A 24,015-nucleotide genomic window follows, 5' to 3' on the forward strand; every position below is an offset into this window, starting at 1 on the left:
ACACACACTCACACACACACCTCCCCCGGTCTCCTCTCCTCTCACACTCACACACACACTCACACACACCTCCCCCGGCCTCCTCTCCTCTCACACTCACACACACACACACCTCCCCCGACCTCCTATCCTCTCACACTCACACACACTCACACACACCTCCCCAGCGTCCTCTCCGCTCAGAACAGATTAGCTGTCTTTTCAGCCCAATCAATCCAGTTTTTAAGTCCCCACCTGGACGGGGAAGGCCATGATCAGATTGAGACCTTACATGCCACGTCCCAGCCCTGGAGCCAGTTTTTATGGCCTAGTTTTAAACCTCTGATAATGGAGGTTTATGGTGCCAGTGCAGACATGGCCTGGACAGGGGAGGGGTGAGCGGGGCTGGAGTGGAGACAGACCGTGTGCAGGGAGGGAGCGAGCGTGTCAGTCCAGCCAGCCCATGACTCACAGGACGTGCAGCATTAGGGGAATTACCAGCGTCAGCCCTGATGATTTCCTGGCCCTCATATAAAAACCATCATATATTTTCCTAATATCTGGTCTCAATTTCCTCTCCAATTAATGGGATTTCCAACCCATAATACATGAATTTGGCTTTCCACTTGTGCTCTCTGAAAGCACAAAAGGGCCCACAGACACCAACTTTCTCCATCACGGGGGGGCTAGATCCGCCCCCGCCTTGCCTTTATTGTTTAAATCACCACTTGATGAATCATCGATTTCTGATTCTTCCAGCTACCTGTGGAAGTGCCAGATGCACTAAGAAGATGGGAACAGGAAGGCTCAGCGTCCCCTTCTGAGGGGAAGGCAGGACTCCCTAATCCCCACAGCACGGATTTGGTGCCCAGGAGCAGTCCACTTGAGCAAGGCGGGGTGCTAAGGTGATGATGTGGCTGAGAAGCGTCTCCCCGGGTCTGTGTCCTCAGAAGAGCCAGGCTGTCACAGTTCCTCTCTAGTGCAGATACCAGAGGAAGCTGTCTAACGCTGGGGCCAGAGCACTTAGGGACTAGCAGGGGACATAATTTGTAGGAAGAAGGCCTGCCCTTGGCTGCTGCAGAGCTACCCTGTTGGGTTAAGCATTGCCTTACTGGTTCTGCTTTTTAAAGTTCCAGAGAACACCCAGGCTGACCGTTCTGGCACCTGGCTGAGGCTGAGTGCAGAGCGGGGTAGGTGGGTCCCTCGGCAGTGGGAGGACAGGACAGCAGGAGTAATGAGACTGCCTACTCAGATGGCATCTGCCACTCACAAAGACTCAGCCTCCTGGCCCACGGGTGTTGGATCCAGCCCATCGCTGGAGTGATGGAGAAACAGGCCTGCAGGCCTGGGGTCAGGGCCGCAGAGGAAGTGATCTGGCTGCCCCCAGGCCCCCCCTCCAGCTGCCTTCTTCAGGAGTCACCCAATCCGCAGAGCTGTGGGCCAGGAGACATCTCCAAGGAAGCCCTCCAGATCGCCCTTTCAGTGGGCCCTGCTGTTGTCTGGCCACGTCCTTCTAGACCAGAGGTCACAGATAAACTGAAGCAATTCAGGTCCAGCCCAGAGAGGTGTGGTCTTTGTCCTGTGTTTTATTTTTAATTTTTGGAATTCAGTTTTAGAATTAGATTTTTACACACGCACTAGATTTTCGCCTTCCCTGGAACCATTGGAGGCTCATGTTCCTGCAGAAAGCGGGGAGGCATCTGGCTGGAATGAGGTGGCAGCTGTGACCCTGACCCTCCCAACCCCCACCACATACACACACACACACACACACACACACTCACTCTCACTCACAGCTCCTGGAATGTGATGTTTTATGCTGTGGAAATGCCCAGCATGACCCTGTGCATGATTCTGAGCTCCAAGAGCAGACGTCGGTACTGCAAGCCCGCCCTGCCCTGCCAACCTTGGTATGGAGCCCCTCCAGCACTCAGAGGTGACTAGTCTTTGACCCCTGGCTCCAGGAGGAGACAGCTGGCCTGTTGCTCACCCTACTGCCAGGCTATTCTGGAGGTGGCAAAGTGCCCAGCTCCACAGACCCATCCCTGAGGACCACGTTTCCTGAGACCCCTGCTCTCCCACCCAGGAGCCCAGAGCCCAGAAAAGGAATGAGGGCCACGAGGTCATGGAGAGATCCCTGATCCATCTCCTTCCCTCCTTCCCTGAGACTCAGCGTCCACTGCACACTCCGGCTTTGCCTCACGAATGCCTGTGTGCAAACTGGGCAGGACATGGGTGCGGGTTGCCAATCCAGGACGTGGCATGACATTTCTCATGTGCCCAGGGAGACATGAACTGAGGAGAATAGGTCACAGATGTCCACCCAGAAAATCAGAGGCCCCGCCATACCTGGAACTCCAGTCCCCCTCACTCCAGGCCCAGACCTCTGGCTCTTTGCAGGGACTACCTGCCGCCTGAGAAATGCTCCTGAGAGGAGTGATGCCAGATATAAAAGTATATAAGTGTATGCATGTGTGTGTGTGTGTGTGTGTACTTTTTTCCAGAAGAGGGATAATTTGTTGGAAAGTATATGTTCAAAATAAAGTTCTAAATATATTAGCCAGTCAAAAATCCTTGTAGAAAGCATTTCCTTCCTTTCCTATGTATGGAGCATTTAGGTTTGGAGACATCTCAAACTCCAGCACCCTCATAGAGGTGGGTCAAGTGGCAGAAATGACAGGAGAGGCAGATGCAGGGCAAGAGGGAGGAATGAGGCTTGTGTACTCATGGGACTGCACTCATCAAGATAAAATCCCATGATGACACCCAGCCAGACAGGGTGATGGTGACAGGTTGTTTATATGGCATATATTACCAGCACCCCCTGACATGGTTTAGATATGTCCCCACCCAAATCTCATTTTGAATTGTAACTCAACAATTCCCACGTGTCACGGGAGAAGCCCAGTGGGAGGTGATTGAATTATGGTGGTGGGTTTTTCCTGTGCTGTTCTCGTGATAGTGAATGAGTCTCACGAGATCTGATGGTTTGAAAAACAGGAGTTACCTTTCACAAGCTCTCTTCTCTTGTCTGCCACCATATGAGATGTGCCTTTCACCTTCCACCATGATTGGGAGGTCTCCCCAGCCATGTGGAACTATAAGCCCAATAAACCTCTTTCTTTTATAAATTGCCCAGTCTTGGGTATGTCTTTATCAGCAGCATGAAAACAGACTAATACTCCCCCTTACTTTATGAGAAATGTACCTACTGTGGAGGATGTAAACCCAGCATGTTCCTAGGAGAATGATTTGTGAGGATAACATCTTATGGTGATGGGAAAAGGCATTAAACAACTAGACCACAGAGCCTGGGGGAGCAGCCCAAACACGGAAGGGCCAATGTAGCTCCAGAGCCACCTGTCTGGGAGCCCTGGAATAAGCTTGATGTCCTGCTCCACTTTTCCCAGGGACCTTGGCTAGACTCAAATCACCTGATTCTGATCTTGCTGAACTCCATCCCCAGCCCCAACCAGGCAAGGCAGTGGGTCCTGGGGGGATGTCAGAGCAGGCCAGGTTGGAAAAGGCCTATACCGGACCCAACAGAGGATCGGGGGCATGGCAGGCAGTAACTGTCACAGTGTCTCAGAGGGGTCCTAATTGTGGCCTCCCAGAAAGCAGACTCACTTGTCAGGGAGCTGGGAGATGGCAGAGACTCAGCCATGGTTTAAAGCCAGAAGCCAGAGCAAGGGTGGAAGCAGGGCGAGACTTCCACTGTCTCTTCCCTCTTGGTGCTCACACCTGAGAAGCCAAGGACCAAGAAGAGTTCAGAGCTTGGGGCAGGCTGTGCCCTCCCTGCCTGGCCAACACCTCCTCCTGATCTCCCTGTGCCCCCAACCACCCTCTATGTGGCCCATGGCCATCTGTCTCAATCTGTTCAGGCTACTATGACAAAATCCCATAGACTAGGTGGCTTAAACAACAAACACTTTTTTTTTTCACAGTTCTGGAGGCTGGGAAGTCCAAGACCAAGGCAGAGTCAGTGTCTTGAGAGGGCCCTCTTGCTCATTCATAGATGGCCATCTTCTCACTGTGTCCTCACATGAGATGACGGAGCTCTCTCAGATCTCTTTTATAAGGCCACTAATCCCATTCATGAGAACTCCACATTTGTGACCTGATCAAATACTCCATTTCCTAAAACAAATGCCCCACCTCCTAAAATCAAATGTCCCACTTCCTAAAGCCATCGCCTTAGGGGTTAGGATTTCAGCATATAAATTTAGGAGAAGGAACAGAAGAATGTAGTCCACATCATCATTTAAGAGGGAGCAATCAAATCATGAGTCACTGTTCTGCCTAGAACCCTCCAATGTGCCCTTGAATCCTGGTGTTTGCAGCATTCCAGGCACCTCCTGCCCACGTCAGGCACCCAGTGCAGCCTGGCTCTCCAAGACACCATTGGGCCCCTCTACCCATTCTCTGCAGCATCTGTGGACCAAGGATCTGCCCTCCCAAGCTAGCCAATAAGATGTCCTACCCACCTGCCTGCCTTTCCCTATCACCCCAGCCTGCTCCCCAAGGGAATGCTTTGAAGCTTACAGGGGACTCTCCCCTCTGCCTTTAAGAAGAGCTTTGAGGCCTGAGCTGCCACTAGAAGTTTCCAGCTTGGGCCTCACTGTGCCTACCTCACTCTCAGCTCCTGCCACACCGACCACCTTGGAGCGCTTCTGAAAGGCCAGAATCCCTCCTGCCCAGAATCTTGGCACAACCTGTTCTCCACAGTCCCCAATCCTCCTGCCTGCTCATGGTTCTCAGTCAGGGGATACTGGGTGATGCCTGGAGGCATTCTTGTTGTCACACCTGGGGGAATATTATTGGCATCTAGAGTGTGAAGGCCAAGGATACTGTAAGCATCTTACAATGCAAGAGCAGCCCGCATGACAAAGAATCATTCAGCCCCAAAGGCCAGGAGTGCTGAAGCTAAGAGACCCTGTCCCAGGCCCACGTACTCCAAGGCTGCCTTCCAGATCCCAGCAACAAGCCTGTCTGTCCCCACTCCACTTCACAGCCCCATAACCAGCCACCCCATCTCACCCAGCTACCTGCACAGTGGGTGGACACTGAAGACTGGAGACACAGACAAAGCTTCACAAGGGAAGCTCCAGCAGCTGCCCTGGAAAGGTCTGAAGTGGGACACAGTGAGAGACAGTGACAGAGGCCTGGAGGCAGAACCAGGCACCTCTGGACAGCTAGAAAGGGTGCTGGTGAGGGTGGGGAGGATTTGGGGAGCCTGTCAAAGGTTCAGACACCCACACAGCCCTCCCCTCACATGCAAGAGTGACAGCTGCCAGGGCAGAAAAGATGCTCAGAGAGAAGATGCTCAGAGGGGACAGAACACAGGCTTGGGCTCCCCCAAGATGCAGAACTGCTGCCTGCCTCTGTCCTCCACCTGTTCTTTAACTCTCCAGGCAAAGGATCAGCTCCCCAGGGAGCCTTCTGGCATAAAGAAATATGTGCAGTGGAGAAAAGGAAAAGAAGGAGGAAAGGAGGGAGCAAGAATGTCACCACCTCTGACCTACCATTTTCTACATGTTTTCATCTTTCTGCTTAATTCCGTAAGTGTTTATGGAGGATCTACTATAGGCAATTCTCTTTGCTAGGTGTTTTGGAGGGAGATGACCATAAGAAGAGGAGAAATTAAGTCAGCTTAATGGTCAGAGACATTTCCTAAAGGCGATACTACGTTGCTGTTTCTGCTGTTGTTGTTGTTGTTGTTGGTGGTGGTGGTGGTGGTGGTGGTGTTTAGATCAGAGGTCCCTAACCCCTGGATCATGGACTGATATCAGTCTGTGGCCATTCGTGGCCTATTGGGAAGTGGGCCACACAGTGAGTGAGCCAAGCATCATCTGTATTTACAGCCATTCCCCATCACTGGCATTACCACCTGAGCTCCGCCTCCTGTCAGATCAGCGGTGGTATTAGATTCTCATAATAGCGTGAGCCCTATTGTGAACTGCACATGGGAGGGATCTAAGTTGCACGCTCTTTATGAAAATCTAATGCCTGATGATCTGGCACTGTCTCCCATCACCCTGAGATGGGACCGTCTAGTTGCAGGAAAACAAGCTCAGGGTTCCCACTGATTCTACATCATGGTGAGTTGTGTAATTATTTCATTATATGTTGCAATGTAAGAGTAATAGAAATAAAGTGCACAATAAATGTAATGCACTTGAATCATCCCAAAACCATCCCCCTCCCCTGGTCTGTGGAAAAATTGTCTTCCATGAAACTGGTCCCCAGTGCCAAAAAATTAGGGACCGCTGGTGTAGATTATCTCTGTGTCTTACACTGTTCTAAGTGCATCACATTTGTTAACTCATGCTATCCTTTCAACAACCTAATAGTGGGTAGTACTATTATTCTCATTTTACACATTAGAAAACAGAAGCACAGAGAAGCTAAGTGACTTTCCCAAGGTCACGCAGCTGTTGAGTGGTGGAACCTGGATTTGGACTGAGGCACTCTGTCTGGTTCCAGAGCCCAGGCTCCTCCCACCATGCCCTGCTGACCCTTAGAATTTGGCATTTGAGCTTTACCTTGAAGGATGGTTACGATTGTGACAGATGGAGCCCAGTTTGCCAGAGAGAGAAAGAGAGCGAGAATGCAGAGGGCAGAGACGGTGTAGGTAAGCGTTTCCAGATGGGAAAGTGAACTGTGGTTATACCAAAAGCAGAGGCAGAAGACTGAGTTCTCTGGGGGAGTAGCTAGGACCTGTCCTGCATGGGCTGTCCTTAATGAGGATCTCTGGGCTCAGGGCTGATTACAAACTCTACACACAGGACCCCATTCTCCCATCCCTGGTTTACCAGTGGTTCCTGCCACCAGTAACGGTCACAGCAGTGACACATTACATGAAAGTGCTCTGCCCAGTTCCTCCCCTGAATCCTCACAACAGCTCAGCCATGTGGGTGCTGTACAAGCAAGGAAACTGAGGCTCAGGCAGGAAGAAACATGTCCCCATTACACAGCTAGTGCAATGCTTGGCCAGGGCACTTGCCTTGTGCTCCCAGACAGCAGAGCCCGGTGCTCCCAAGGGTGCTCCTGAACCTCTCTCTATCCTCCCCACCACCAAGGTCTCCCCCTCCTCACTCTTCCCCTCAACCGCCCCTGCCTGTGCCCACCCCACCCCCCAGAGCACATGCAGCCTGGAGACTGCTCGCACAGCCTCTCGCAGCCTTAATAGCTCCAGCCTGTAGAAATGGAACAAACTGATGGCCGTGTGCCTCACTTTTATGCGCTTATAAGAGAGTCATAATTAATTTCCCAAATGCACACAGGACTCAGGGGATAGACGGGGTGCTATTCACAGATTGCACGATCGTTTGACAGTTTTAGGCAAATGAGGAGCGAGTATTATTTGCTTTTCTAACGACTGCCTAGTGCATTTTGGTCTTGATGATGGCATTTCCAAAGCAATTTCAGTAACAGATTAGAGAAGTAACATTTTTAATCTTTAGCAAAAACCTAAGATGTGAGGGAGATTGTAATGTCTGTTTTTTCAGGGCTATGTTTTCTAGTGTTAGGGCAAAATGTAGCACAAAATGAAACAACATCACTTACTGTGTAAACAGTTACATTATCTCCAATTACTCTTCAGCTATGCACTACCCCTACCCTTCTCAAAAGATAAAAAAGAAAGCCCCCCTATTTCCCTGTTCCAGGGGCCAGAATCATCACTGCAGCTGCCCTGAAGGCATAGCCCACCGGGAACAGGGAGAACCCGACTCTCACCACCTGAATTCCACTGTTCGAATGCACTTCTCCAGCAATGCAAATACTCCAGGAACAGTGGTCACTTTCCTGCAAAAATTTACCAGAACTTAACTTGGTGGAGAAGGAGGAAGAGTCCAGAAAACAGTCTGAAAGTACAGAAAGGGGACATGGTATTAGCATCATGGGAGGGAAGGACAGGCAAGGTGGCGCAGGGGCAGCAGGTGCACGAATGATAGGTATCGGGCTGAGGGCGGGCAGAGCAGTAGGAGAGGGGAAGGTGGGAGGTCAGTGCCACCTTCAACGCTGCTGGGCTGCACTCACTCCCTCCCTTGGCATTCCCCATCCAGCCAACGTCAACACCTGCATCTCCACCAGACGGCAGTCTCTGGTCACAGGGACACACTAGGTCAGTGACCTGAACACAACACAGCAACGGGGCGCTGGGGTTCACATCTCCAGCAGCAGCCCTCAGACCGTGATGAGCAGGAGCTGGAGGACAACACGCAGCTTCCTAGCCCTGCAGGTGGAAACACTCCCCGGTGTGTGCTACCGCATCTCCCGGGCTGCCTGGGGGCTAAGCTTCGGTGGCCTCAGTGGCGTCAATGGCCCACAGCAGTAATCTGCTTATCGGCTTCTTTCCCTTCTCTGTCTCACTTCTCCTGTCCCCTCCCTGTGCCTCCTGGGATCAGCTCCCAAGCCAACTCCCTGCACTGAGAGTTTCATCCTGGGGTGAGGGGCAGCTTCTGGAGGAGCCCAGCAGAAGATAGCCCCTCTCACTGGCCCATCTCTGGTCACATGCCATCTCCAGGCCAAATGCCATGTCCAGGGAGGTAGAGCGTGAATAGGCCAGACCTGGGCCCCATGCCCGCCCTGGACTAGGGGATGGGGTCAGACCCACCTGAAACACACGGCTGAGTGGAGGAGGGGAGTTCCCCAGGGGAAGGTCAGAGCCTGTCCCCAGAAGAGAGAATTCGATGGCCAGCAGACTGAGCAGATGTCGACAGTGGCCCACCATGAGAGGGTCCACACGGGTCAGCAAAGCACCATCCTGAAGGCATTCAGGTGGAATTCTAGCAGAGGCTGCACTGAGTCAGTGGTTCAGGGCCCCAGAAGTGAGTAAGCCGGGAATGAATGCCCGTCCTCTGCCACCCGCTGCCAGGGGTTACTTGGTGCTGGGGCTGGGCAGCAGAGCCACGGGAAGTCCACCCCACTATCCCGCACCACAACTGGCCCAGCTTCGGGAGCCTGGTGGCTTCCTCGCCCCACCCAAGCTTCTATCTGGGCTCAGAGCTCCATGGTGGGGGGCTTGCTACACCCCAACTTCTGGCTCAGTGTTTCTGTATCCCAGGCTGGAATGAGGGAGCCCATGGAGATGGAGAGTGAGCTCCCTGAGGGATGATGGGGGCATCTTTCTCCAAGAGTCCCACATCATCTGGTAAAGGGCAGAACCTGCAGGGTCTCAGAGATGCCATTGTTTATATAATTTGACCCTCCCAGATGCCAGGAGCCCTGGGGAAGCTTTTCCCAAAACATATGCCTCGGAGCTCCTAGTTTGACAAACTGGTATGTCCTGATATGCTGTGAGTGTGTGTCCCCTCCAAATCTCATTTTGAAATGTGGCCCCCAGAGTCGCAGGTGAGGCCTGGTGGGAGGTGCTTGGGTCATGGGACAGATCTCTTATGAATGGCTTGGGCCAACCCCTTGGTGATGAGTGAGCTCTCGCTCTGAGTTCACGTGAGATCCAGTTGTTTAAAGCGTGTGGCATTTCCTCTTGTTCTCTCTGGCTCCCTCTCTCACCATGAGAGATGCCTGCTCCCCCTCCACCTCCTGCCATGAGTAAAAGCTTCCTGAGGCCTCATCAGAAGTCAGATGCTGGCACCATGCTTCTTGTTCAGCCTGCAGAACTGTGAGCCAAATAAACCTCTTTTCTTTATAAACTGCCCAGTCTCAGGTGTTCCTTTATAGCAACACAAGACAACACAACAATGCCTGAGAACAGTTCCCATGCAGGGCTGGGATGGGCAGAAGGGGATGGTGTGATTCTGCCATTAAGAAAAAATGGGAAAGGGTGGATTGAATCAAGTTGAACAGGTGTCTATGGCAGGGCCTGACAGGGTCTTCACTGCCTGATGTCGCTATGACTAGCCAGAAAGAGCCATCACGTGCAGCGTTTCCCAGACTTTGCTCAGAAAGTCTCAGAAGCGCAGGTCAAGGATCCCCACGTTGGAAAATGCTAAACCAGCAAGGCCAGCACCCATTCCCCAGGAGAAGCCAGGCCACACATCCCATTCCAGACACTCTGCCAAACAGCCCCACTTGGGTTCCTCACACACACCTGTCACCGCCCACCCCCAAATCTAACATGATATATAACCAAGCTAAGCCAGCAAAGTCCAATGCAGTTTGTTAAACCACTCCAGGCTAGACACAGCAAAGCCTCATGTTGTCAGATTTTCTAAAATAGAGTGTGACAATAATGAAGAGACTTTTGTGGCTGAATGTGAGGTCCTCGTAACCCTGGATGCGTTTTCATGTCAATGATCGTCAGTGGTAAACATCTCCTGCCATTAGCTGGATGAGACACCTTATTACAAAAATTGCAGCAGAATCTTTATTGTTTTCTTTCTATTTCCACTATTACAAAATTCGTTTTAAGAGATGTTTATCTTTCTTTTTGCTTTTTGATGTGCAGCACAATTGTCTAATAGCTCATCTCATCTCCGATAAGACGTTATCCTCACGTAATCATTCCTCCAGGATCCTGCTGGTTTTACATCCTCTTACAGTAGGTACATTTCTCACAAATTAAATGCTGGTAATATATGTCTACTTGTCTGGCGGTGTCACCATAAACAGCTTGTAACCGTCGCCCCAACACTCCCCAGGGACACTGCTAAACTGACTGTATGTCATCATGGTGTTTTGTCTTGATGAGCACACATTTTAAAAGTCCATGTCCTAGCAAGAAGAGGACTAAACATAGATATTTTCCCCCCGAGGCAGCATTCCCTGTGAAAATCTGCTCAGCGATGTTTGAATATCTCACTCAGGCTTCCACATTTGCAGTTCAGGGCTAGATGTTGCTTTACCTCTTGTGAATCAGATGAAAGAGCCTGAGTTTGGTCCCTTTGGAACCCAAGCGAAGATAATCACTCAGCCCTGCAAATAAGCACAGAATTTACCAGCCCACAGCCATGTTCACCAGCCTGCCTCCATCACTCATGAGTACAAGATACTTTGCCATTTGTACAGCTCTTCTGTATCTAGTATTTAATTCTATCCTCATCGTGGATCTGTGGTATAGAGGAGAAGACCCACATTCAGGGACGGGTAGGTTTTGCTCAAGGGCATGAGGTGCGAGCAGCAGTAGGAGAGCCAGAACTCTCGGGCAGTGTTCTCCCACTTCCTCTCCACTTCCTCACATGTCCTTGCTAAAAAAATCAACCTGGGCTCTGGGATGGGTGAGACAGAGCTGGGGCTGCGGGAGGACTTTCCCAGCAGTGAGTGGGGACTAGGGGCTTGGAGGCAGCCACATTATGATCTGGAGCCAGTCAGGGGTGCCCCTCTCTCCCCTCACACCTCTCTCCCTCTCTCTCTCTTTCTGTCTGTCTGTGTGTATGTGCGTGCACGTGCATGCACACGTGTATGTGTGTCTGTCTCCTAAATTGCTAAATTGTCTTTCTCTGTTTTTCCAACTTTCCCATCTGATTATCCCTCTTTTCTTCTCCCAAACTCTCCCTAGGAGCCAAATGAAGGTGACAGTAAGCTCAGACCCAGCCTGTCTTGGCCTAGCCTGAGGGCCTCTGCTAAGGTGGACCCCAACCAGCTCCAGCCCAGTGACCCCAAGGAAGATTCTACCTGCCCAAGCAAACCTAGGCCACCAGTCACCCTACCCAGGCCAGCTCAGTGCCAGTGCCACCTCCACAAAGCTCCCGTGATGCCCTCTCCAGGGCAGCAGCACCTCCTCCCAGTCCTCTCTGCCTCTGTTTGCCACCCCACCCCACTTCCCCCTCTGACCTGGGCGCTCCATGGGACAGCTTGCATGTCACGCCCCTCTCACAGAGCTGGGCACAAAGAAGCACATGGTGGGCGCCTTTGCTGAGCAAGAACAATGGGCTGCACTGTGCAGCCTCACCCGCCTCACCCACATCCCCAGCCCCGGCCGCCATGGTGGGGACTGAAGCGTGGACAGTCTTACCATGATGCACAGGATGTCCCAGCTCCCAGCCAGACACCGTCCCTGCCCCAGAGTCCTTGGAGGGCATCTCCCTTCCCATGCCCCTCCTATCATTCCAGGACGTGAAGAGGCACGGGTGACCCTGAGCCCTGCTCCCTGCTGTGTGCTGCAAATCAGTCGATCCAGGAGGCTTGTCATGCCCCCATCCCTCTCTCCAGAGAGAAAAGATACCTCTGTGCTCTGGGGGCAGCCAGATACCTCTACAAGGTCCAGACAAGGGGAGATGAGTGCAGGCTCAAACACCCAAAGGCACAAGCCTCTCAGCATCCCTGGTGGGCCCAGCAGTTAGCCATCTCCTTCCTTCTGGGGACGAGGCCAGAGAGAAGCCACAGAGAAGGGAGGCTGAGAGGCTGTGGGCACAGCAGGTCCCAACCCTCTTGCGGAGGAGCCCACCTCCCACTGCACAGCAGGAGGGCCTCGAGCTCCTCCTGTGCCAATCCATAGCCACTGACCTTGACCCCTGGCCAATCCCCACCCTCTTGTTTTAATCCACTCTGTGCATGGCCCTGGACTCCCTGGTGCAAACCCAAGGCTCTAAATTCTTTCATGGGTCGGGAGCCCAGAGCTCAGCTTCAGTGGAGCCTGCGGCACATCATGAGCTGCACACCGTCTGCCCACCCTAGGCCCTCTCCATCGGCACACGATTCAGACCCAGAGCCGGTGGCACGTGTCCCCCCGACCCATCTGCCAGGGCTGCTCCGAGTCCTGCAGACCATTTAACCACACCTCAGCCAGTTTCTCAAAATCCTTCTGGGCATAGTGGGGGCTCAGCACTCTGCAGGGCACAGACTCACCCAGAGCCCCGTCCTTCCTGAAGCTAGGCTGATGGCTGTCTGTCTCCACCACCCCAATCGCAGGGCTCTACCATGCTTGCTCTCTGGTCTGCAGAATTCCCAGTTCCAGCAGCAGGGGCTCCCCCTCCCCAATGTGGGTAACCCCGGAGTGAGGAAGGAGGTCTTCTTACAGTCTGGCCCATGCCACTCCCAGCAGTTACGTTGTTAAGAGTGTCAAGGATCCTGGTTGGCTTTGAAGCCAGGCAAACCTGAGTGTGAATTCTCCCTTTCGGCTCCATGACCTTGGTCAGGCCCTCTCCCCCTGAATCTCAGTCACCACATCTGTAAAATGGTCAGAGTATCTACTTCTTGACCTCGCTAGAAATCAAGGCACCATTGGCAAGTGCCAGGCCTATAGGAGGGGCTCGCAAGGGCCAGCTCCCTGAACAGCCTCCTCAAAGCAGCCTCCTTCTCCTTCTCCTTCTCCAGGGTCGGGGCCAGTGCCCTGAGTGTGGCCCTGCTTTTGTCCTTGCAACTCATCCTTTGCGCCATCCCACCCCAAACCATGCTCAGTGTTAGGTGATGTCATTGTCCTGGAGGAGGGGCAGTGATACAGCTACACACTCACCCCCATCTGAGCCACGTTAGAAGCACTGCCCATAGGAGTCCCTAAGGATGTGACCTAGGGTCTCTAATTAGCACCAAACTCCCATTTTTGCCCTAATCTCCTTCCAGCACCACACCAACCCACCATATTGCAGCACAAGACGAGACCTTTGGATGCCATTTGTCCAAGCCCTTCCCCCATGCCCGGGCTGCTTTTCTGGCCCCATCACCAGCCCAGCCCGTGCCCTAAGCCTGTCCTCTGCCATACCAGGCTCCCTGTCATGTGCTGTGCCACTCCTCACCTTCACACCTGTGATCATGCTGAGCCCTGTGTATAGAACGCCCTTCCTTTCCCTTGCCCCCCGGTGAGTCCTCGTCACTCCTCATCGTCCTGTCCAATAGGGAGCCACAAACCACACATGATGAGTGAGCTGTTGAAATGTGGCCAGTACAAATTAGGACATGGCATTTACGTAAAACGCCCATCAGACTTCAAAGGCTGAGGACAGAACAAAGAATGTGAACACTCTTATTCATAAATGTTTTGCAAGCCGGGCACAGTGGCCCATGCCTGTAATTCCAGCACTTTTGGAGACCAAGGTGGGTGGATCACCTGAGGTCAGGAGTTTGCGACCAGCCTGGCCAACATGATGAAACCCCATCTCTACTAAAAATACAAAAATTAGCCAGATGTGGTGGTGCACGCCTGTAATCCCAGCCACTCAGGAGGCTGAGGCAGGAGAACTGCTTGAACCCGGAAGGCAGAGGTTGCAGTGAGCCAAAATCACACCACTTCACTCCAGCCTGGGCAACAGCATGAGACTCTGCCTCAAAAAATAAATACGTACATACATACATACATACATACATACATACATACATAAATGCTTTGCAGCCAGGCACAGTGCTCATGCTTGCAGTCCCAGTGCTTTGGGAGGCTAAGGCAGAGGGTCTCTTGAGGCCAGGAGTTTGCCCAGCCTGGGCAACATAGCAAGACTCCACCACTGAAAAAAAATTAAAAATGATCCAGGCGTGGCGGGGCACACCTGTAGTCCTAGCTACTCGGGAGGCTGATATGAGAGGATCCCTGGAACCCAGGAGTTCAAGACTACAGTGAGCCATGATTGCACCACAGCACTCCAGCCTGGGCAACAGAGCAAGATCCTGTCTTTTAAAATAAGAAGAATTTTGTGTTGATTATACAGTAGAATAACATTTTTTGCTCTATTGGGTTAAGGAAAAATTTACCTGTTTCTTTCTAACACAGCTACTAGAAAAGGTAAAATCCTGCATGCCATCAGCTGTATATTTCTGATTAGTGCTGCCCTAGAAGGCCCCACTCTAATATGGTAAGAAATGGCTCCAGAGCCCTCAGCAATGCTGGGCCATGTGTACCTGTGGGTCCCACTAGGAATTTGGTCTTCATCCAGCTGTAAGTCATTAGAGGGTGTCTGGGGCACAGAGGCTCTCACAGCTCCTGGAGTACGACAGACAAGAAGGAAGACGAGGCTCCTCCCTGTCACAGCTAACATTCTAGTGGAGAAGTCAGACAACTAAATAAGCAAATGAGGGAAGCGATGTCAGCCTCCAGTATAAAGGTCATGAAGAACGAACCTGGGTGATGTGGAACGGAGTGACTGGGGAACCCCTTCACTGGGGTGTTCAGAGAGGTCTTCTCGGAGGAAGTGGCATTTAACCTGAGACTAAATGAAGACCTGGAGCCAACTAAGCAAAAAGCTGCACAGAGAAGCAGCAAACGACTGCCTGGCAGGGAGCCGGGAGTGAGAAGTAGACGTATTTGGACTCACGAGTGTTTTGGAGTCAAAGCTGACAGAGCTGACAGACTGGCTGGGAATAAGAGGAAGTGCCCCTGACCTTAGTGAGGCGGGGGGGGTCGTGTCTCAGGAGGAGTAACCATCCAGGGACACTGGGGATGTTCTCATTATCTGGCCATCAGGGTACCTGGGCTCCTGTCCTTTGTCCATTGACTTGCGGTGACTTTGGGCAAATCTTTCTGCCCTCTGAGTTCTCGTCTCTAAAATTGATTAAGAACCTTGCTGGGCTCCCTTGCAGCAGGGTCCTGAGAACAAAATAAAGCAACGCCTGTGGGTGCTGCCTTCATTCTGCACCCTGGCAGGCCCCAGTGGGGCTGGGGTGGTGGAAATGAGCACTGAATTGAAATGCTGGTTTATGGGTGAGAATGGAAACCATGCACAGCACACAACATGGGGTTAGAGAAGAGCTTGAACAACAGTACTGGGGGGGCCTCCTGAAAGCAGGGCTTCTCACCTGGGCCTACATGCCCACTCATTGTCAAGCAGAAATGAGAAGAAGATAGCACAACCAGAGGTAGTCACAACACATGCAAAAACATGGAGATGGGATACAGCAAACACGGAAAACACACAACAGGGCACTGACTGGCCTCAGTGAAACGCCTCGGGGGAAATGCCATCTACCCAACCTATGTGATCGCCAGGAAATCACAGACACATCCTGAGAAGAGCCTCTTCATTGCCCAAGGTGGCCCCAGACTGGCCCCAACACTCTCCAAGACAGCGCCAACAGCTTGTCGGTAAGGGCAGACAGCACCCAACATGTAGACGAGAAATGTAAAATGAATAAACATTATTTAAAGGGGCAGTGTAATGCCATGAATTTTTCAGTGGTAAAAACAGCTGAGAAGTTATTAAAAAATGCATGACTTTCCTATTTGATTATAAGTCAAGAGCAGCCAAAAAGAGAGGGGGAGAGAGTGCAGGGGGCAGAGGAGGGGGGATGGCAAAAGACACCAGCAGCCCGGCAGACTGGAATTAATGAGGTTGTTCCTAACAAGGAAGGAGTGACATGGTGATTAGTTAATTACTATTCAGCTGCCTGTAATTAATGCACAACTGAAATTGGTGTACAATGAATTAAACTACCACATAAAGCTGCTACCCAAATTGAGCCGAGGACCTTGATTACTGATTGAGGAGGCTATTACTGCGGCTTCACCATTGTGATTTCAATAGTGTCTCCCTCCAACAACATGTTATGCAACTAGTGGGAAAGTGGGGCTGGAGAGATGGACAGCCTGGGGTACTGCGTGATCCTGACGCTCACACTCAGGGCGGGCCTCCTGCTGGCTCTGACTAGTGTAGGGTCTGGGCCCCAGCAACCAGCCCAGGGCCTGGTCCAGAGAAAGTTCCCAATGAGTGTAAAGAGGTGGAGTGGGGATGACTGGGGAGGCATGACGGATGGATGGGAAGGGAGATGGGAAGGAGATCAGATTGCTGCTAAGAAGGAAGACAAGAATCTGTTCTCATCTTCTCTCTATGGACACTGCTGTTATCTCAGACTCCATGTCACTCGTGTCCTCCACCCCAGGACCACTGCAACCAGGACAGAGTCTACTGCACCAGTCCAGGCACCAGGTACCACTTCCAACACATTCTGCACACAGCAGCCAGGGGGATCGTTTACGAAGGCATATCAAACCATGTCACTCCCCTGCTTAAAACCTGCCTGTGGATTTCTACTGCAATGAGAAGACCATTTACTCTCCCTGCTGTGCACCTACAAGGCCTAGTGCAACCTGCTCCTGACACCTCCCCACCTCACCTCTCCCTCACCCTTTTAATTAGATGACACAGTCATGCCATAATGGTCTTTCTGTGCCACAAAATCTCCAAGTTCGATTCCACCCCAGTACCTTTGCATGTGCTGTTCCATCTGATTGAAACTCTCCAGCTTTTCCAAGGGATGAGGCCTCAGCTCAAATGTCACCTTCTGAGAAAAGCTTGCCCTGGCTTCCCTGTCTAAACTAGTCCCTCCCCCGTCACCATTCTTCTCTCTCACATGACCCTGAACATGTCCTTTCCCTTCTACCCAAAGACAGGGGTTGTTATCTCCAGGTATGCTGGTTCTTGCTCATGCTCCATTTCTCATCACCACACAGGCTCTATACAGGAGAAAAGCATCTGTTCTCTCCATGTGTACCCAGGGCCCTATGACTAATTGGAATGAGAAGAGACAGGCAGGAAGAACCCCTTGGAAGCCCCTTTGTGGGTGATAGGGCTTGTGGCTCAGGTCCAGAGCTGCTGGAGAAGTTCTGGGACCACCCATTGTCATATGCTGTCATCCCCCCGCACCCCAGCAAATGGATCCCAAGAAGAAGTACGCTGAGAGTGTGGCAGGAAGGATCTGGTATAAATAAGTGACTGTGGCAGTCAGAGACTGGCGAACACCCACACAGAAGGCTTTACAAACAGGTGGTCTCAGTCTCTGCCCAGGCTGTGACGGGGTCTCCTGCATACCCAGAGACACTGCTTACCTTGGGCCTTCCTCCCCATCCTCCAGGTCCTGGGAGACTAAAGTCCGCATGCCTCATCCCATCTCAGGTGGTGCTGTCGCCTGTACTGGACCATCTCTGGGCCAGTCACATGGCCAGAAGGATGGACGCTCTGATTGGCTAGTCCTGAGGACATGCCCGCAGGGAGGTGGAAGGGTCCAGGCTCCTCCAAACCACAGCAGCTGAGAGAGAGGGAGGAAAGGTGGGAAGGAGGGAGAGGAGAAGGAAGGGAGAGAGGGAGTGAGAGAGAGAAAGAGAGGGAGAGAGGGAGGGAGAGGGGAAGAGATAGAGGGAGAGAGAGAGAGGGAGGGAGAATGAGAGAGGGAGAGAGAGAAAGGAAGGGAGAGAGAGAGAGGGAGGGAGACAGAGAAGGAGGGTGGGAGAGAGAGGGAGGGAAAGAGAGAGAGGCAGGGAGAGAGAGGGTGGGAGAGAGGGAAGGAAGAGGGGGAGAGAGAGAGGGAGGGAGAGAGAGAGGAAGGGAGGGGGGAGAGAGAGGAGGGAGAGGTGAGGGAGAGAGGGAGGAAAAGAGAGAAGAGAGGGAGGGTGAGAGTGAGGGAGAGGTGAGGGGAGGGAGAGAGAGAGGGAGGGAGGGAGAGGTGGAGGGAGGGAGAGAGGGAAGGAGAAAGAGACAGAGGGAGAAAGAGAGAGGGAGGGAAAGAGAGAGAAGGAGGGAGAGGGAAGGCGGGAGAGAGAGGGAGATGGGGAGAGAGGGAAGAAGAGGGAGAGGGAGGGAGGGGAGAGAGGGAACGAGGGAGGGAGGGAGAGAGAGGGTGGGAGAGAGAGGAAGACGGAGAGAAAGGGAGGGAGAGGGGGAGAGAAGGGAGGCAGGGAGGGAGGGAGGGGAGAGAGGGAGGGAGGTGGGAGAGACAAGGAGGGAGAGACAAGGAGGGAGAGACAAGGAGGGAGAGAGAGGGAGGGAGAGAGAGAGGGAGAGAGATGGAGAGAGAGAGGGAGGAAGGGAGAGAGAGGGAGAGGAAAAGAGGGGAGGGGTGATGGGAGGGAGAGAGGGGGTAAGTGAGAGATGGAAGGGAGGGGAAGAATAAAGGGAAGGAAGGGGAGAGGGGAGAGAGAGGGAGGGAGGGAAGGGAGAGAGGGAGGGAAGGAGGGGAGGCACGAAAGGAGAAAGGAACAGAAACAATAAATGCCCACTGCCTTGGTAGCAAGAGACCCAGAATTATCATGGACCAGCTTAACTTCAAAATGCAAAATTTTATTTCCCTTTCTGTTTAGTCTTGAGCTATAGCCTTGAAAGAAACTGCAGAGGCTTTTTCCCTTAACCTCAAAATAGGATCCATATTCGTCCCTTTCCCATCGTAGATTCATGTCACATTTATCGAACTGCACGCTAGTATCTAGTTCCATGCTTACTTGGGAGTTTCCCGGGCTAACCTTGAGACAGGTGGACCAAGCCTGTAGACCCAGCTGAGGCATCCCAGCGGTTAGCTCAAGGTCACTAGTCAACCACCAACCATTGTTGAGATGATGCCAGCCCATGCTCCAGGTAGACGGAGACCCAAGATAGCCACCAAAACAAGACACACAGACCTTGCACCAGCTCAGCCCCTTCATGCCTCCCATATCAGGTTTCCCTTAACAAACCCTTGCCTTCTCTCCCAGAAATTTGAAGGGGTGGCTTTGGATGGGAATCCAGCCACTTCCCCTTAGCTGGTTTTGGTTAATAAAAGTCACTTTATTTCTACCAGACCCCGTCTTGTTAAGTGGGCTCTGCAAGTCTAAGGGGCCAGACCTGTGTTCTGTTACAGAATTGTTTGCTGGGAGTGAGGGAAGGATAGAGCTCATGAGGGACAGGTCCCCTACAGAGCCCGGGGTGCTGTGTCCTTGATGAGGAACAGAAGACTTGGGTTTGAGTTCCAGCCTCCCCACCCACCCACAATGATTGCAGCAAGTCACTCAGCCTCTGTGCCCACTGGGCTGGGGCTGTGGGCTCAGCTTGGACCAGGGGTCACCTTGGGCACCCTTAGGCCAACTGTCCCCAGGATCGCCTTTCTCCATCAGCAGGCAAATCCACTCAGAGCCTCGCCTCAACCCTCGTGCAGAGAAGAAGGAAGGAGCCAGCTCTATTTTCCAACCAAATGCCGCACATGGACTTCTATAGACATCCCCCATCTCAGTGCTTAGCCCCCATCTCAGAACCATAGAAGGCAAGATACTAGGACCTGTCGGGCAGCAGATAAATGAGCAGGACTGCCAGGCCTCTCCGCCTCTACTCTGGTGTTATGAGAAGGAAGCCATAGCTCCCTCCCTATCAGCCTTAAAGGAAAATAACTGCTAACCCTCAGCAGAAACCTCATGGGGTGGGCAGTGGAGGCTTTGGAGGTGTCCACGGTCCTCTCCAGGCTTCAGTTCTCCCATCTGTGAAATGGGGGCAAGAACTGTGACCTCCTGAGGTTATCCTGAATCACATTTACCTATGGTGAGGTTACCTATCCCACCAAGTGCACCAGGAACTCATGGCTGAGAGTCAACGCTGCCCACCCCCCATCCCGCGCCAACCTCTTTTCTGTTGTGGCTGCCAGGGCTCTGCAGAGCCAGAGCCCATTTCAGGCCAGAATGGTAAGATTTCCCAAGAAGGAGAAAATTAGATTTTCTCTGGATTTGCCTCCTCCACCTCCTCCCTCCAAAAGCTCCCTGGTGGGCTCTGTTGCTTCGCAGGGAAGCTGATCCAGACTCCACAGACAGCGTTCACTGAGCTGCAGCTTAGGCCTGCAGCACGTCCCTGCATGATGACCGCATGGGAAGCCTGTGGGCAACCGGCTGCTGGAGGCCCCCTGCCTTCCCTCCCACCTCTGGAGGGAACCTAGAGGCCACACTCCTGGAGGAGACAGGATTCCTTACCCCACAGATCGAGGATTGGCAACCATGCCCTCATTCCATCTCTGCCGCTAAGCTGCTGTGTAAACTTGAACACAGCTGTTCACCTCTCTGGGTGCCACATTGGGATGAGCCCTGGCTCCTGAGCAAGCAGCCCCACTGCTGCCTGGAAGTGAATGACTCATGGACCTGAAAGGCTCTGGGATCTGGCCAAGTGCTGTTATCATGGCCCCTGCCCAGTGGAAGGGAATAGATGGTGATCCCCAAGGGACATGCAGGGGCCCAAGGGCCTGGACACACCTGATCTGAAGGAGAGGAGGAGTCAATGCCACAGCGAGGACCTGGGAGGCAGGCGGACTGCGCCAACCTTGCCCAGCCTGAGAGTGACCTCAGAGCAGGAAGCTTCCAGTTTTCTGGAGTACGCAGGCCAGTTGTTTAGGACAGAGTCCTATCATCCCTCCAGGACTGGGTGCCGTGGGCCACATTGCCAGACTGAATCAGAGGCTTCAGTGAGAGGCTCCCAGAGGTCCCTCCTGGAGAGTGGGGAATGGACTCTCTGGAATGCCCAAGGGCTCCCAGAAGAGGGCTCCAGGGGCTCAGAGGTGGGGCGTGGGGGGCATCCTCAGGGGTGCAGTGGGGAGAGGCCACAGGACGACGTCTGTGACTCAAGTTGTATTGTTTGTTATATATATATTTTTTAGGTATAACATACCTGCAATCAGGTATCTCCAGTGTCTGGCTCAACTAATTTTAACCCAAGAATCCACTGTGTAACCACCACCCAGATCAAGACGTAGAATATTTCCAGCATCCAGAGGTTTCCATCTGGCCTCTCTCCCATCGCTGACCCAAGTCACTCTCCCATCACTGCCAAGCTGACCACTATTCTAACTTCTTGATTAATTTTACCTAATTTTGAACTTCATTTAAATGGTGCTTTTTTTCCCAGCAAAATGTTTTTGAGATTCTCTGTGCAGATGTGCTTATCAGTAGGTTTTCTTTTGTGTTTTGTTTGCTCAGTCATATTTCATTGCATGGTTGTACCCAATTGGTTTAGCCTGCTAATATGCACCAGATGGTTTTCCTATTTGGGGGTATAATGAATAAAACTGCTGTGAACTCTTGTTTCTGCCTTTGGTACATATAGTCATTATTCCCTGGGTATATACCTGGGAGTGCCATCAATGAGGTATAAGGTGTATATGTGTGCAGCTTTGGGAGGAAATGCCAAACAGGTTTCCAAAGGGGTTGTGCCACTTCTCATTTTCACTTGGCATGTCCCAGGTGCTTCGTGTCCCCACCAATACTTGGTATTGTCAGTCTTTTCTTTTAGCTGTTCTGATAGGCAACATTTTCCTGTGGCCTTATTTTGCCTTTCCCTGGTGATTAATGATGTGGAACATTTTTTTAAGTAGTGGTTGACCTTTTCTTTATCTTCTTTTGTGAAGTGCTTGTTCAAATCTTCTGCCCATTTGCTTATAGATTTCCTGTCCTTTCCTTGATGTATAGGCACTCTTTATATATTGCAGATACCAACTTCTTTGTCAAATATATGTATTGTGAACATCTCCTCCAAGTCTATTGCTTGCCTTTTCTCTTTCTTTTCTTTCCTTCCTTCCCTCCCTCCTTCCTTCCTTCCCTCCTTCCCCCCCTCCTTCCTTCCCTCCTTCCCTTCTTCCCTCCCTCCTTCCGTCCCTCCTTCCTTCCCTCCTTCCCTTCTTCCCTCCCTCCTTCCCTCCTTCTTTCCTTCCCTCCCTCCCCCTCTCCCTCTTTCCCTCCCTCTCTCCTCCCCTCCCTCCATCCTTCATTCCCTCCCTCCCTCCTTCCTTCCCTCTCTCCTCCCCTTCCTCCCTCCTTCATTCCCTCCCTCTCTCCTTCCTTCCCTCCTTCCTTTCTTCCTTCCTTCCTTTCTTTCTTTCTTTCTTTCAATTTATTTTATTTTGGATGCAGGGGGTGCCAGTGCAGGCTCTTCACATGGGTATACTGGGTGATGCTGAGGTTTAGGGCATGGTTGATTCTGTCACGCAGGTGGTGAGCATGGTTCCCGATGAGTAGTTTTTCAGCCCTTGCCTCCCACCCTCTCCTGCCCCTAGTAGTCCACAGGGTCTGCTGTCGTCATCTTTATGTCCATGCTTTTCCCTGTCTTTATGGTGTCCTTTGAAGAACAGAAGCTGCCAGTTTTAAGGAAGTTTAATTGATGGATCTTTTCTTCTATGGCTGGTGCTCCCTGTGTCCTGTTTAAGGGAATCTTTACCTCTCCCGAGATGTGACCTGCAATGTCAAACCGCCTACCAGGTGTTTCTGGGCTCGTCCCCAAACTTCCGTGGGTGAAGTGGTCTGCTGCCCTGCTCACATTTTGCTCTGAGGATGCTGCTGAGTGCAGAGTGGGACGGCGAGGCACAAGGTGAAGTCCCATTGTGAACAAGCCTGCAGACGTGTGGGAGGTGGGTCAAGGGGATGTTGACAGTGTCTGTCTACATGACCGGTTTTGGTTTTGTTCTTTTTAGGGACAGGGTCTCATTCTGTTGCCAAGACTGGAGTGCAGGGGTGCAGTCATAAATCCCTGCAACCTCTAACTCCTGGGCTCAAGTGATCCTGCTGCCCCAGCCTCCTGAGTAGCTGGGACTACAGCCACCATGCCCAGCTAAAATTTTGTTTGTATTTTTTGCAGAGACAGGGCCTCCTTACAGTTTCCAGGCTAGTCTTGAACTCCTGGCCTCAAGGGATCCTCGTGCCTTGGCCTCCTGAAGCACCGAGATTATGGACATGAGGTTCTAAAGGTTCTTCAGCACACGACTTGACATCCCAGTGTTCTGGAGTGCTGTGTTGGTTCTCCCCCATCCCGACCTCTCTCCACTGTTTGGGAAAGGGGTGGAAGCTGAGAAGAGGCTCCCAGAGATGGCAAATGTCCAGGTTCTGTACAGAGTTCCTGGAGTCAGCAGATGGGGCCTCCAGCTCTGCCACTCGCAAACCACCTTATGCCTCAGTCTCCTCATCTATAACATGAGAATAGTAACAGTGTCTACCTTGCAGGGTCACTAGAGGAAGTAAACGGGACGATGCATGTGAGGTGCATACAGTCGGTGCTTATTAAATGGCGGGCAATTTTATTTACAGACAACAAGTGGAATAAGTTCTCATGCGCCCTCTGGCTTTAAATGGCCATCTGTTGTCTCGATAAGGGCTCAGGTTTTTTGTTTTCTTTTGTTTTGTTTGTGTTTTGTTTTGTTTTGTTTTGTTTGAGACAAGGTCTCACTCTGTCACCCAGGCTGGAGTGCAATGGCATGATCTTGGCTCACTGCAACCTCTGCCTCCCAGGTTCAAGTGAGTCTCCCACCTCAACCTCCCAAGTATCTGGGAGTACAGGCACACACCACCACATCCAGCTAATTTTTGTATTTTTAGTAGAGACAGGGTTTCACCATGTTGGCCGGGCTGGTTTGTTGTTGGTTTTGTTGTTGTTGTTGTTGTTGTTGTTGTTTTGAGAGGAAGGCTTGCTCTGTAGCCCAGGCTGGAGTGCAGTGGCACTATCTTGG

At 52.0% G+C, this 24,015-nt stretch overlaps 1 long non-coding RNA gene across 2 annotated transcripts in view; it reads right to left on the reverse strand.

Annotated features, from left to right (window-relative positions):
- Positions 1–24,015, reverse strand: part of LOC123570190 (uncharacterized) — a 259,123-nt gene that overhangs the window by 153,215 nt on the left and 81,893 nt on the right. For both annotated transcript variants that reach the window (XR_012427424.1, XR_012427425.1), the window contains exon 2: positions 17,630–17,829. This is a non-coding gene — a long non-coding RNA (uncharacterized lncRNA). The remainder of the gene's footprint in view (positions 1–17,629; positions 17,830–24,015) is intronic.

The sequence above is a fragment of the Macaca fascicularis genome, chromosome 19 (assembly GCF_037993035.2).
Source record: "Macaca fascicularis isolate 582-1 chromosome 19, T2T-MFA8v1.1".
In the NCBI taxonomy this organism is placed as follows: domain Eukaryota; kingdom Metazoa; phylum Chordata; class Mammalia; order Primates; family Cercopithecidae; genus Macaca; species Macaca fascicularis.